Raw genomic sequence first — 12897 nt, 5'->3', positions numbered from 1 at the left:
TTGGAGTTGTAGATTTGGACAGGACTGCAAAATGTTGAACGCACTATACCGTGAGAAGTAAAGGAATTGGACATAGCCAGCAAAGTTAAAAGAATTTTTTTTTTTTTTTTTTTTTGTATTTCCGCTTCTCCCGTCACTACAGAAAGTCATCTTTATCCTTGAGATCTCCATCACACCAACCATCCTGATGTCCTCCTTAAACTGAATTAACCTCTTTCTCAGGTCTTTCTCCAACCTCAGCACTCTGTCACAAACACTGAACCTCCATCACTGTATCCACATCATCTCAAACTGATTCCACGCGTTTATCTCTCAAACATCTAACATGATCTGTTCCTCTGATGGATGCATTCCTGATCCCATCCACCCTCGTCTCTCCTAAAGAGAACCTCAACATCTTCATCTCTGCTACTTCCAGATCTGCATCCTGTCTTTTTCTCCGTGTATCTAAACCAACATGTCTGCTCTCAACACAGGCTTTCTTTTTATTCATGATGACACTCTTGCCACACATCACTCCTAAAACTTTCCTTCTGCTTGCACATGCCTCTTCATCTCTTTTCCTACACTCTCTTTTGCTCTGGACTGTTGACTCTGAGTACTTCACCTCCTTCACCTCCTTCACCTCTGCTCCCTGTAACCTCATTGTTCTACTTGAGTCCATCTCATTTACACACACATACTATGTTTTTCTGTCTTAAGTGTGAAGGACATTTTTATTCTGTAAAGCACTTTTGGTTACAAGTGTATGAAAAGTGCTTTATAAATAAAGTTTGATTTAATCTTGGTCTGTCTATTACCACAAGGCTGATCCTTGATGCAGTCCCACCTCTGTTTCACCTACAGGACTTCTCACCTCTGTCTTACAGCACTCATCAGTGTCCTGCACAACTTTCTTGACTGTAAGTCTTTTGTAATGTTTTATTTATTTCTTTTTTGAATACGTGGTGTAGAGAGGCATTAATTCCAAAGTGTAAATTGCGCATGTAGGAGTTTTCTCTGGCTTCCGTCCACAGTCCACAAGGATACTTCATGGGTTAATTGATGATGCTAACATGTCTCTAGGTGTGCATGTGAGTGTGTGGCCCTACAGCAGATCGGCGACCTGTTCGGGGTTCTGTCCCAACAGTAGCTGGGTCGGCTCCAGCAGCCCTGTGACCATGAAAGGGATTTAGTGTGTTCTGAAGATGGATGGATGGAAAGAATGCAGCTGTTCTTGCTCAGGATCATTTAAAAATGAAATTGAAAAAAAAAAAAAAGTCCTTTATACAAAGATCCCTCTACATTCTCACTTGTTGGGGTAATGACCGATTCGTGTCAACTTAGACTGCTGATGAAATTTGGAGCAGGACACAAGCTCAGAGAATATTTACATTCTGAGTGATAGGGTTTGATATTCACAAAAACCCAAAAGCAAGACTTTTAAAGCAAATCCCCACTAAACATTTACATTCCTCTAGTGTGTTGCTCTCACAAACTGCACTTAACTCTACACTGGTAGTAGGAATCAACTCGCATACTAATCGTACTGGCTTGTGTTCCTTTTAACCTTCTCTTCTACTTTAACCAGCAGTAAGATGAAATGGAGTTCGAGTAGATATCCATCAGGGAATGGGACCTACAGTGACTTTACTAGACACTGCAGGATCATTAGAGCCTTTAGACTTGATGGGATATTGTGTTTTTATGAGCTCTGTGCAGTAATCCATTAATAGGTCTGACATGCCATTAGGCTTTATTGATGTCCAATACGTGTGCTCTCATGAAAACACCATTATTTGTCATGATCAAAGTTTAACACTGACACAAAGTGATTTAATGGCACCACAGGCCGCTGAAACTCCTGTATTTAACCTTCTCAGACATCTGGGTTCATTAAAGTACACAAGTTACACTAACTTGGAGCACAGATTCGCTGAATTTTGGATTAACTTTTTAAACAAGGGTGAAGAAAATACAGATTGTTTTGAATAGGAATTAATAGACATTAATAGACAGTGCGTATGAATTATGCTGTCTTAAGTACTGCGAAGCAGCACAATAATTTCTGCCTGAAGTGTTGGTCTGTCTTGAAACCTTTCCCTCCTTAATTGCTGAAGCCTCGTTTATTTAAGCACGGCACATCTTCTATTTGTTTAGCGTTTGTGTAATGCTGAGTTAGCAAATATTTCTCCACTGTGTAGTATTCCTTCTGAACAAGATGCTTGTGCAGACTGCTCCCCAGGGGAATAGAATATGTATTCAGCATTCCCTTTGGAATTAAAGGGGAGAAGCAACACCAACAACTTTAAAAAACGTAAGAGAAGAAATTATTGTTGCGTGTGTCACAAGTGCTTTTGCCAGACAAGTATTGGCAAGAGTGTAAAATATGTTTTGCTTAAAATGAATGAAATAGACCAGTTTTCAGAAATGATTATCATGACAAAGGCTTTATGGGAGGAATGAAACTCAACCGTTGTAGAAAATGGAGTGAAAAAAAGAAAATGTTGTCGCCCAGGGGCGGCGCTACAGCGGAGCAAGGGGGATGAGGGAGGGCAGCTACCCCCCCAAGCAAAAATCTTTACGAGTCAATATTAGTATCATTGCTGACAAAGATTAATGGTGATGGAGATGTCAAGTTTTAATGTTAGGTCAATAAAAAGATGCGATCTGACGCGGTGCAGCCACGTCAACCAATCAGGGACTCAGCTTTGGGCACATGACATTTTCAGTGACTAACTCTAGTGACTTGAAGAGTAGAAAAAAAGAGATTCAATATGGCGGCTCAATGTGAGGATTTTGCCTATTTTTATCAAGACAATAAAATAATGCATCAAAAGAGAGGCAGCAGGCGCGAATTTGATGCACCTGTCACGTCTGGTGTGAATGCACAGTAAAAATTCCTAAACACAAGGTTCTTTAAGCATTATAAAAATAACAAAAACAATAGCTTTAATAGCACCAGCTGAATGAAAGTCCCAAAGTCTCTCCCTCCTGACCCTTTATCAGCCCTATTTATATTTAAAAATAATATTGTCAGATTTCATGGCAGTTCAATTCAAATCCATGCTATGTTGACCTTTTTTCAGATTTTTTTTTTCATCATTAGTAGATGACAGGTGAGTTTTAAATATAACACAGATGATTAAAGTAGCTAAATTCAGGCAACACATCTGTCTCAAAAACTTTTTTTCATTAAATTGCTTCTGATTTAATCTACTTAATAACTCAAAAGTAAAATCACAAGGAGGAAACCTGTTATCAATCACCTGTCTGCAGCCTTGGCAGGCTGCTAAGGGCATCCAAATGACACTCAGGCATGCTGGGATTTGTATGCCGTGTGGCTGCTCTGTGTGGTTAAGCCCTGTTGGTCAGGGCTAACTTCCAGATGCCCCAATGACAAATGATGCTTATCTATTTTTATGGCTTCGTATAGATCTACCAACTACCTCTGGAGAGTCTCCTCAGCACCTCTGGACGAGATTTTCTAGGTCACCAAGCCAAGGTGAAAAACAAACCAACGCTCGACTGCTTCCACGTAGCCGGAGAATGCGTGCTCGCACTCTGAGTTGTACACCTCTCCATCTTTTCCCGTAGACATATGGAAATGTCAGCACCTCCCAGGAGACGGTCACTAATGCCAAGACGTGTGGCGAGCATAGACTAGGGCCGGGTGTACACTCCGTCCAGCTGTGGCTGGGACCACCGGCCAACCTATTAACCCGACGACGTGCCCAGCCCTCTGCCTCCACCCGTGAGGGAAACTAATTGTGAGTGTTATTGATTGCCACAGCAGATCTGTGCTGTCCAGTGGGTAAATAAGATGGATGGAGTTGTCAGGTTGTCATCAGGCCGGGTTTTTTGACAGCATGCCTCAGGGCGTGTACAACACAGCGCAGGTTAAGTGAAGCACTCGCTGTGCGGCGAAGCGGTTGCTTTGACTTTGGACAAAGGTGTTGAGAATGCAATGTCTTGTTTTACTACACGACTTGTTCTTCAGTCCAGTTCGTTAGTCTTCACTCAGAAAGAAAAAATCCAGGTCAACACATTGTCAATCTTTTTTTTTTTTTTCTAGATTGGTGCCTCACTGTTTTGGGAGTTAGTTATTTTTTTGACACATTAACAAAAAGAAGCAAAAATGAAGCAAACGAGAAGTTAAATTGAAAGCTCGATGCAAATACTTAATACATGTTAATTCTACAAAAACTTAAATTAGTGTTTTATTTGTGTCTTAACTTAAACTAGGACCAGATCATGACTAAATTAATACCCAGCCTATCAGTCGATAGTTAACATGTAAGCTGTGCTTAAGGGTAAAAAAACTATAAATTGTTCACACCATGATAGACAGCATGTCCAAAGCCCGGCTCTTGAGGCCAAATTCCAACTGGGAACTAAGTGACATATAGTAACTGGAAAACTGTATGTACATTTACTTTTCTTTATTGAGCAGTGAAGATATTGTGTTTTACTTTCTTTTTTCAACGCCTAATATGGGTGTAACACTTAAATGACTAAATAGATGAAATGAATCCAAAGATCGATGTGTCAGAAGCACGTTACTAATCAAATCGCAAATATCATTATAAAGTTGTTCTTAAAAAAATAAAGAAATTATATTTTGTGGCAGTGTTCTTAACAGTAAAAACTAAAACCAATCAAAATTAAGATGAACAACCAAAAAGTCCTATTGACTGATCAATTCATTGTAGAAAATAAAAATAAAAATGACAAAGATTTATCAACTCATTACAGAAATATTCAAATGCTTTTATTAAACAAACAAACTAAAACATACTTGAGTCGCATTGAGTCATTAAATGTAGTGATTATTAACTAAGGTCAAGCAGAGCTTGATTTATTGCTTGTAAAGGAGTTATAATTATATAAATCTACACCCCACTGGAAAACAATGACATTTTATTGTTTCCCAGCAAACACATACAGTCAATAGGAGAGCTTGTTGCCACCACTGCAACCAAGTCTCCAAGCTGGAAAATGTTTCCCATAAAAAGATTTAGCCCCTCTCACATGACAATTTACCAAATGTTTCTTTGAAACAAAACCCTACCTTACAACTCAGAAAATTCTTTACCATAAACCAAAAATTTAAATATTCTAAACAGGACTTTAAAATATGAAATACAGAAACAAGTTAGAAACATAAATAATTTACACAAAAAAATAACAAAAAATAAGAATTCAGACATGTAAAGTCACTTCCTATTTTTTGCTGTCGTTTGAATGTTTGTGAATGAATCAAACAAAATAGACTAATACAATGAAGTGAAATGTGATTTGTGAGAGGTGGGTGTGTCCGGTGCGAACCAAGGAGACTACTGATGGACTGAGAGCTGATTTCAGGCTGATGTTCAGACACCGTTCTGAAACATGTGATGCTGCTTCGTCACATATTGATCTTGGAAAATACCATTTGGTTTGAGGCATGGGAGGTTTATTTTACTTCATTATAAAAGGATCAATTGCAATTACTGCAAAAAATGAACAAACCATCAATACAGTCTAGTGTGTGGGAATACTTTGAATTTAGCAAAGACATGTGACCATATAAATATTGTTCTAAAAATGTTCTGTTTGTATCATTTTTATTTGGAAAAACAACTGTGGGCTGGACGTTTTAAGCTAAAATGTGAGTGGATTGCCATAATTTTTTTGCTTGATTTCTTGTTTGTACACATTTTTAATTTACACTTGATTATCTTTGCAAGAAATACAAAGAATCTGGAAAACTTCTGGTTGAATTTTTGGCTAAAAACGTTCTGGATCGATTTTAGGTTTGGGAATTGGATCGAACCTGATCGATCAAAATGAACCAATATCTACTATAAATCGTATCAGCAACCATAAATTCTGATATGAATTGAATCATTAAAATGAGTCCTCACACCCCTAATGCTTTTCTATAAAATTTGCTTACATATGGCTAATCCCATTCTTCATTAAAACCCATGTAAAGATACCCAACACATTTGCATACTGGATCTTTTAAGCACATTAGGCGGCATTGGAAACCATCCAGTCATCAAAGCAGTGAAGGTGAATCATTGTTATGCTGGCTGTGGCTCCCCGAACACGTCTATGTGTCACCATTAAAGTATCTGCGTCTAAATAAACACTTCAGAGAGAAAACCCTCAATAAAGGGTTTCAATGAACATGTGTACTTTGTTAGCAGCTGGACAAATACATACAACACTGATAAACCTCCAACAAACTCTTTTCACTTGTTTTCCAGTGCATATAATTGTACTGTAATGGCTTGCTATTTGTGACTGCCCTCAATACTTGGGGGTTACCCCAATATGAAGCATGAATATCAACATTTCTCACACCTGAATACTATTCTAGGCAAGGTTAGACTTTAAATGCTGTTAAGAGTTTGAGTGATTAGAGAGAAAATTAAAATGGAAAAAAAAAGATGCCTTGGTTGACCCTCAACCGTCTCATCACCACAAGGCAAGGTACATCCAAATTACTTTATGATAATTTTCAAGATGAATCATGAGGTGAAGTGAGGATAGATAAAAGTGCGTGGAAATCACAAAAATGAAGTTAGAAGCAGCTGTGGGTAGCCACTTTCGATATATTTATTTCTTAGATCATGCATACTTGAATTAATCTACAAGTTAGTTCTTGGAGCAATGAGAGCCAGTTTTAGTGAAGCATTAAATCTGAGATGTGAAAGAAAAGAAAACACAGAAACACATCAAAAATGTGTTTTCTGATTAACGTAACTCCAAATTTACACTAGATGAGAGGCTTTGTCGTGCCGCATCCACGTTGAGTAGTTTCATCCAAAACTAAAGGAATCCGACCCCTCTCCTTCCTTACTGGGTCCTTGTAAAATGCAGGATTTGGGTCATAAATTATATATTTGCACTTCCAAAATTAAACTTTTGTCGTTCATGGTGAAAATGGGGTGCTGGTGTTATCTGCAGTGTTAACATGAGTTATTGCATTGGGACGTCACCTTCAATATAAAACAGAATTTGATAGTTTTATTTTGAAAGTACAACATTTTTTATTTTTTTTATTTTGAAACCCGGAACTGTTTCTTGTTTTACCTGCTGGTTACCGCGATGCTGACTCATTGACGGACTGGAACTAGAACTCCTGTGCAATTCTACATTTACAGGGCTGTGTGTGATGCGTTCAAGAACCCCCTCGGTTTCATGAATGCCCAGTTTTAGCGGCAGGGAGAGGATTCTTCTTCTTTTGTGTTTTTACTGTTTATCAGAGCTTGTCCACGCCTGCAATAGGTAGAGAATCAGAACAAAATGTCAGGGCTAATCCTACATATCAAACTCCAGAGTTTTTGCTTTCACAGCTATGTTCCTTTAAATTTCAGTTTTAACGTTGTATTCATTTTTGTTTCAGTAAATGGTCCAGTATAAATCAGCCATAAGCTAAAATCAAATTAACCCTTCTTATGTTTCTCTGTCAAAGAATTCCGAAAATATAACTCCAACTAAAACCCTGAATCTGCGTTTAGAAAGCTAATCCCAAACTTTACATCCAGAAGAATTTGGAGAAGGTCAGTAGCAAACCGGTCTCAGTTTTCTTTTTGCCCAATTGGATTTGTGCATGCCTGACCTTCTTCAATAGGTTTTAGTTTTTTGGCGGCGTGCTGGTCTGGAGTGTGGGTGTCTGAATGCACTTAACACATCTGAACAGGGATAAATGCTAAAGAGCAAATGCATTAACAGTCATCCATCAATTTGTGAGAGTTTTGGGTTATTTCCAAAAGCCCAAGTCTATCATTCTACACTTAGTTCATTCGCAAAAGAAATCACTCAAGACAGTCGCCAGTTTGTGTCCTTGTCTGGAAATGCGACAATCAAGTAGCAGTAGACGTGTAAATACCTTTTTTTCTGTCAAGGAAGGGTATTTCTAAAGAACTCAGCAAGAGTTACTTCTTTAAAATTGATTTGATCACATATTGGTTTTAGTTAACATCTGCATGTTGCTGAAAGCCAAAGAAAGTTTTTCCATAAAACTCCTCGCTGACGTATTCATCAGTCCTGACTGATCTCTGTATCACTGAAACATTGCTGACTCGTGCATGATAGACAACTTTTCCTTCTTCCTCATGTTTTCCAACTCACAAAAAATATTGAAAACCTTCAGTCCATATATGTCAACTAGCTAAAAGAAGAACAAGAAAATTGTTAAATTAATGATCTTTGCCAGTTAAATGTTCTGGTCTTGATGAAAAACCATTTAAGACCTTGTAGAAACTCAAGCTAAAGAGGTTTGGGTTTGATGGGTTGATAACTACTTGTTTTTTGAACGATAAAACAAATCTGCCCACTTTGTCTCCTTTATTTTTGTCCTCGTGTGTCTGACAAACTTTGGTGATAAAACTCTTATATCACTTTTTTACTAAGAGTGCCAGGTTTGATGAGGTGAAAATGTTTGAGGGTCAACCATTCAGCCTGACTATTAATTCAAATTAACTAATGAACATGTCATTGCTATGAAATATTTAGAATTTATTTTAAAAGAAAACAAATACATATATATATATATATATATATATATTTTTTTTTTCCAAAATTTGTCAATTTGTCAGTTTTTCTCTCCTCTCCTCGTTATTTTTTTGTATTTAACATGTTGTTGTGGTTAGCATGTCTTGTTGAGAACTCTTTGAAATTAGTGCATTCTCTTGATCGGTTATAAACACAGTTGTTAAGTATTTCACTAAAAAAGTATGCAAATTTCATCCGGTCCTGGAAGCGGTGCCCTCACTGTTCACCTTTCTTTTTATTTACAACTAACGTTTTAGAAATGAGCTAGCTAGATAGTGTCAGAAAATTTACCCGACAGTGTTCACAAACATATTTTAGCCAAACACAATCAAGAAATCGTAAACAGTTTTTAGAAAATATTGTGGGGGCTCATTTTATTGATTCCATATTTGGTGAGAACAATTTATAGAGTTTTTTTTTTTTTTCATCCGTATGAAAAGCTGTTTGGTAGGACCCTCCACTCTTCATTTAGCAGTGATTCATCAGTGACTTTAGCGCTAATTTGCATAAAATTTGACATTTTTAGAAAACTAAAAAAATGCTAGAGTGGTTTATTTTGAATCACCAAATAGCTATCAAGCACAGAGACCAAATCTTTGTCAGGGAGAATTTTTTTATTTTTTTTATATGCCTATAAAAAGGTGAGATACAGCTGTACAAATCATGTAAAAGTTAAAGTTTGGATCTTTCTTTTAGTGTTTTCCTTTTACGTGATCTGCCGTTAAAAGGTATTCTGTATTTTTTTGTGCTAGAGTTCAGTAATGTGTGTGTGTGCTCCACAATTGTGACAGATGAAAACTCCTGTTCCTTTCAGAAGTCATAATGAATCGCACTGATTTCACGTTGGAGAGGCTGAACGGCAGCAGGCATTCGTCAAGGCTAAACACAAGACGTCGTCTGCGTTCTTCTGCATAAACAGAAAAAAAAGAGATGCACATCTTCCACCAGCTTTTCTCATCTTTTAAAGGAAGACCCACCTTTTCCTGCTTTACATGACAGCAGCCCATTTACAGCAGAATGCTTCTTTCTGCCTAAACTATCATCGGTGGTGTAACAAAAGAATTGAAAGTCAACAGATTAGGTTTACTTCCAGAACAGGGTTTATCAAAGCGTCATTAGGCTGCTGTGAGGCTCCCTTTTTATATTTGCGACTAATGATCCGTGTAATATCTGTCCTTTTCCCTAGGATGTGCTGTTTTCCATCATGTCAGTGCTATTTGGAATATCTTGTGCAGTATGTGTGCAACTCAAATAATGAATGACCCTTTGAAACATCTACAGCTACAGCAGCCAAAAAATAGTCCTAGAACACATACGACTCCACACATTTTTATTCTTTTTCACGTAATCCCAATGTCTGTCATGTACCAATACAGATTCTGCATCCACGTAATGTATCATGGCTTAAGTTACTATAAGTGAGCTCTAAATAGATCAGGTTTTATTTAGTGGCAGAGTTGAGACAGAGCACGGTGCAACATGGTACAACACTCATTTTTGTTCCAAACTGCTAATTAGATAGGTGGGAAGGCCAGATCTGATGATGCAGACAATTTAAAGGTCAAAGATGAGGTCAAAGGAGCAACTGTGTGTTTGGAGAAAGACTCTATTGTGTGGCCTTCAGTAAACATCATCGCCTATCAATTTATCTTGACCGGCAGAAATGTATGCATCCTAAAATAAAGTATTATCTCAAATATGGCGTCTCTTTGCAGCATGAGCTCAGGCAGACTTCACTAGTCTGCTTTCAGATAGCGGTATGCAATACTGTACCACGATCTGAAACGGAGGAAACGTTTTAAAAATAAAAGAATAAAGGACATTGTTTTGTCAGTAAGACTTAAAAAAAAATTGTATGATTTGATTATTCCTAAGATTTTAATAGAATGTAATTGAAAGTTTAAATAATCTCTTCCTAAGTTTGATCCATCTCTGTATAGACCTTTAATAGTACAAGAGCAATTTAGCCTGTTTTCTATTGATCTAAACCTAGAAGGAGCCACATAGTCATACTTTATCCTTTAAGAAATTTACATTTATATCCATTACCTTCTTTTTTTAATAATAAATATGAATTATGTATATTTTTGGCACAAACAAAAGCAAAAATATAAAAATAAACTCAAAATGTGATTTTGATTTATTTATTTATTTTTTATGTTTGACAGAAGCTCAAACAACTTATTTTCAAAATAAAAGATGCTCTGTGCCAAACAGGATCATCTCAGTGCAGCTTTGGACAGCTGTTAACCAAAGCATAAGATTATGCAGGATTGTAGGGAACTAAAACCCAAAACACACCTTAGGTCCCGGGCCGAACAACATTTATTGAACACACTAAAACTAAATTTAAAAACATAACTTTTTAAAAATACTGTGGAAAATAAAAAGGCGGGAATCTTATTTTGGAATAAATCAACTCAAACCTTAAATAACTTTCAATATTTTACTGTCCATAAAACATGTTTTGTCATAATTATACAAGTTCAAAATAAGTGCAAAGTAACAATAAAATAACTGGAGGGCTGAATAGAATTAATATAATGACTTTGATAATGTGTGCTTTTAATTAATTAAAGAAACTTTTTACCAAAGTTTTCCTTCACATAAAAAATCTCAAGACACAACACAACAGGGATGTTAAAACCGACGTAGTTTATCATCTGTGTGCACCTTAGCCATCAATTTATAGATGTAACTAATCTAAATTCAATAAAAGCTAATTAAGTCATCCTTACTATAAAAAAATACTAATATTTTAAGTAATTCTACTTATCTGGGGCTCTGTGACTATGTGTGTAGAGAGTTAACCCAAATATTAGCTCGGGTCTTAATAGTTAAAGACCTACAATTTATGATGCTTCTAGTTTTTTTTTTTTTTTTTCTTTTTCAAAAGTTGTCAACTGTTTTTGCTGTTGATTAGACAATATCATTTAAGATTAAAATCTAAAACATCCTTAATCACATTTTAAAATTCGCTTTGATTTTTATTTAACAAGTCTGTTGAAAGTAGAGGTGACACCCGTGTTTTTGAAAGAACTAAAGATTACTAAAAAGTCCATTACGGGAACTGCCAAATATCATGAATTGTATTAAAGAGGACAAGTAATGTTTTCAACCATCATCAAAATTGAACATAATAAGCAACCGCAGTCACCTCGTCCTGTTCAAATGCAATCTACAATTCCATCTTGTTTTCCCCTTTCACTTGTGAAGGTCATTTGTATAACTACAACCATTGTAACTATTAAACCCAGAATAATGAAAAAGTTCAACAGGATACAAAACATATGTGACATTTTGTTCAGTAGAAGATTTTAAAAGCACAAAAAATTAAAGTTTGTTATAATTAAGAGGAAGCTCCAACGTAAATCTTGCAAAAAATGTCAGAATTTGAGGTTCAAGTCACCACACTTGATTGTAATGTTTTGACAAATGTGCTTCTGCTCTGGTTTCATACAAGCTACCTGCAGTTATTATTTTTATCTATTTTTTTTTTTTCAGTTTGATAGAATCTGTAGTATCTTTTCATTCCAGAGAGGTGACTCAAACAGCAGCAAAGAGAGCTGAAAACCTTCAAGCAGAAAATGGGGCTTTTTTTTTATAAGAATCTTGATCAAATAAAAATATTGCTGCTTTGAATAGTTGCAGAGTCCTTCGGAATAAGAACTCTGACATTTTATCAATTGTCTGTTGCTGACAGAGGTCAATCGCAATGACAAATCTACATTATCACTTTGCTGGAGCTCAACTGGTCACGTTTCAACTCATTGATTCACCTTCAACGCCTGTAACTTTTATTCTTTTTGGTTCACATTGGCTGCTCTTATCGCTCTTTTTAGACGCATCAGGAAGCTGTTCTAATTAAAGTCTCTAATAAATGTAAACGGCAGAAAGCAGTAGGGAGACAGACGTGGTTTGGAGCAGGGTAGATGTTTGTAATTGAAGAAACATTTTCTTTTATTAAAAGTTTGTGTTTCTCTAAGGTGGATTTTATAGTATGTATATTGTAGTGATTCTCCTGCTCCTTTCTGCACATTTTTTAGCTCGTAGAAACTCAATCGCACTTTCAGCAAATTCAGGATGAATCAGGAATCTTGGAATCAAAAGGTTCTGCTTGTGTTTCTTGTGTTAATAAACTTTATAATTTTTGAAATATTGAGAAAATATGCCCCATAGGAAATGACAAAGTCTTCAAATGTTAAAGTTTTAAGAAGCTTAGCAAGAAGCCTTTAATGGATTATTGGGCTATGTTTTAATCTTTTATAGCAATAAAAAAAATGAGTTTACCTAATATTTTAGCAACATGCTAAAGGCAAACGTGTTATCTACTGGGAACTTTTAGGCTTATTTAGAGTTTAGCTTCTATTT

The 12897-nt window shown here is 36.3% G+C and overlaps 1 long non-coding RNA gene across 1 annotated transcript; it reads left to right on the top strand.

The window, feature by feature from the left end:
• The first annotated feature begins 529 nt into the window (after positions 1–529).
• Positions 530–4797, top strand: LOC118599666. Its single transcript, XR_004949106.1, has 3 exons — positions 530–902; positions 3416–3484; positions 3577–4797. It is a non-coding gene; the product is annotated as an uncharacterized LOC118599666 (long non-coding RNA).
• Positions 4798–12897: the final 8100 nt, after the last annotated feature.

The sequence above is a fragment of the Oryzias melastigma genome, linkage group LG14, assembly GCF_002922805.2.
Source record: "Oryzias melastigma strain HK-1 linkage group LG14, ASM292280v2, whole genome shotgun sequence".
NCBI classification, from domain to species: domain Eukaryota; kingdom Metazoa; phylum Chordata; class Actinopteri; order Beloniformes; family Adrianichthyidae; genus Oryzias; species Oryzias melastigma.
This window is presented reverse-complemented; position numbering and strand designations above follow the sequence as displayed.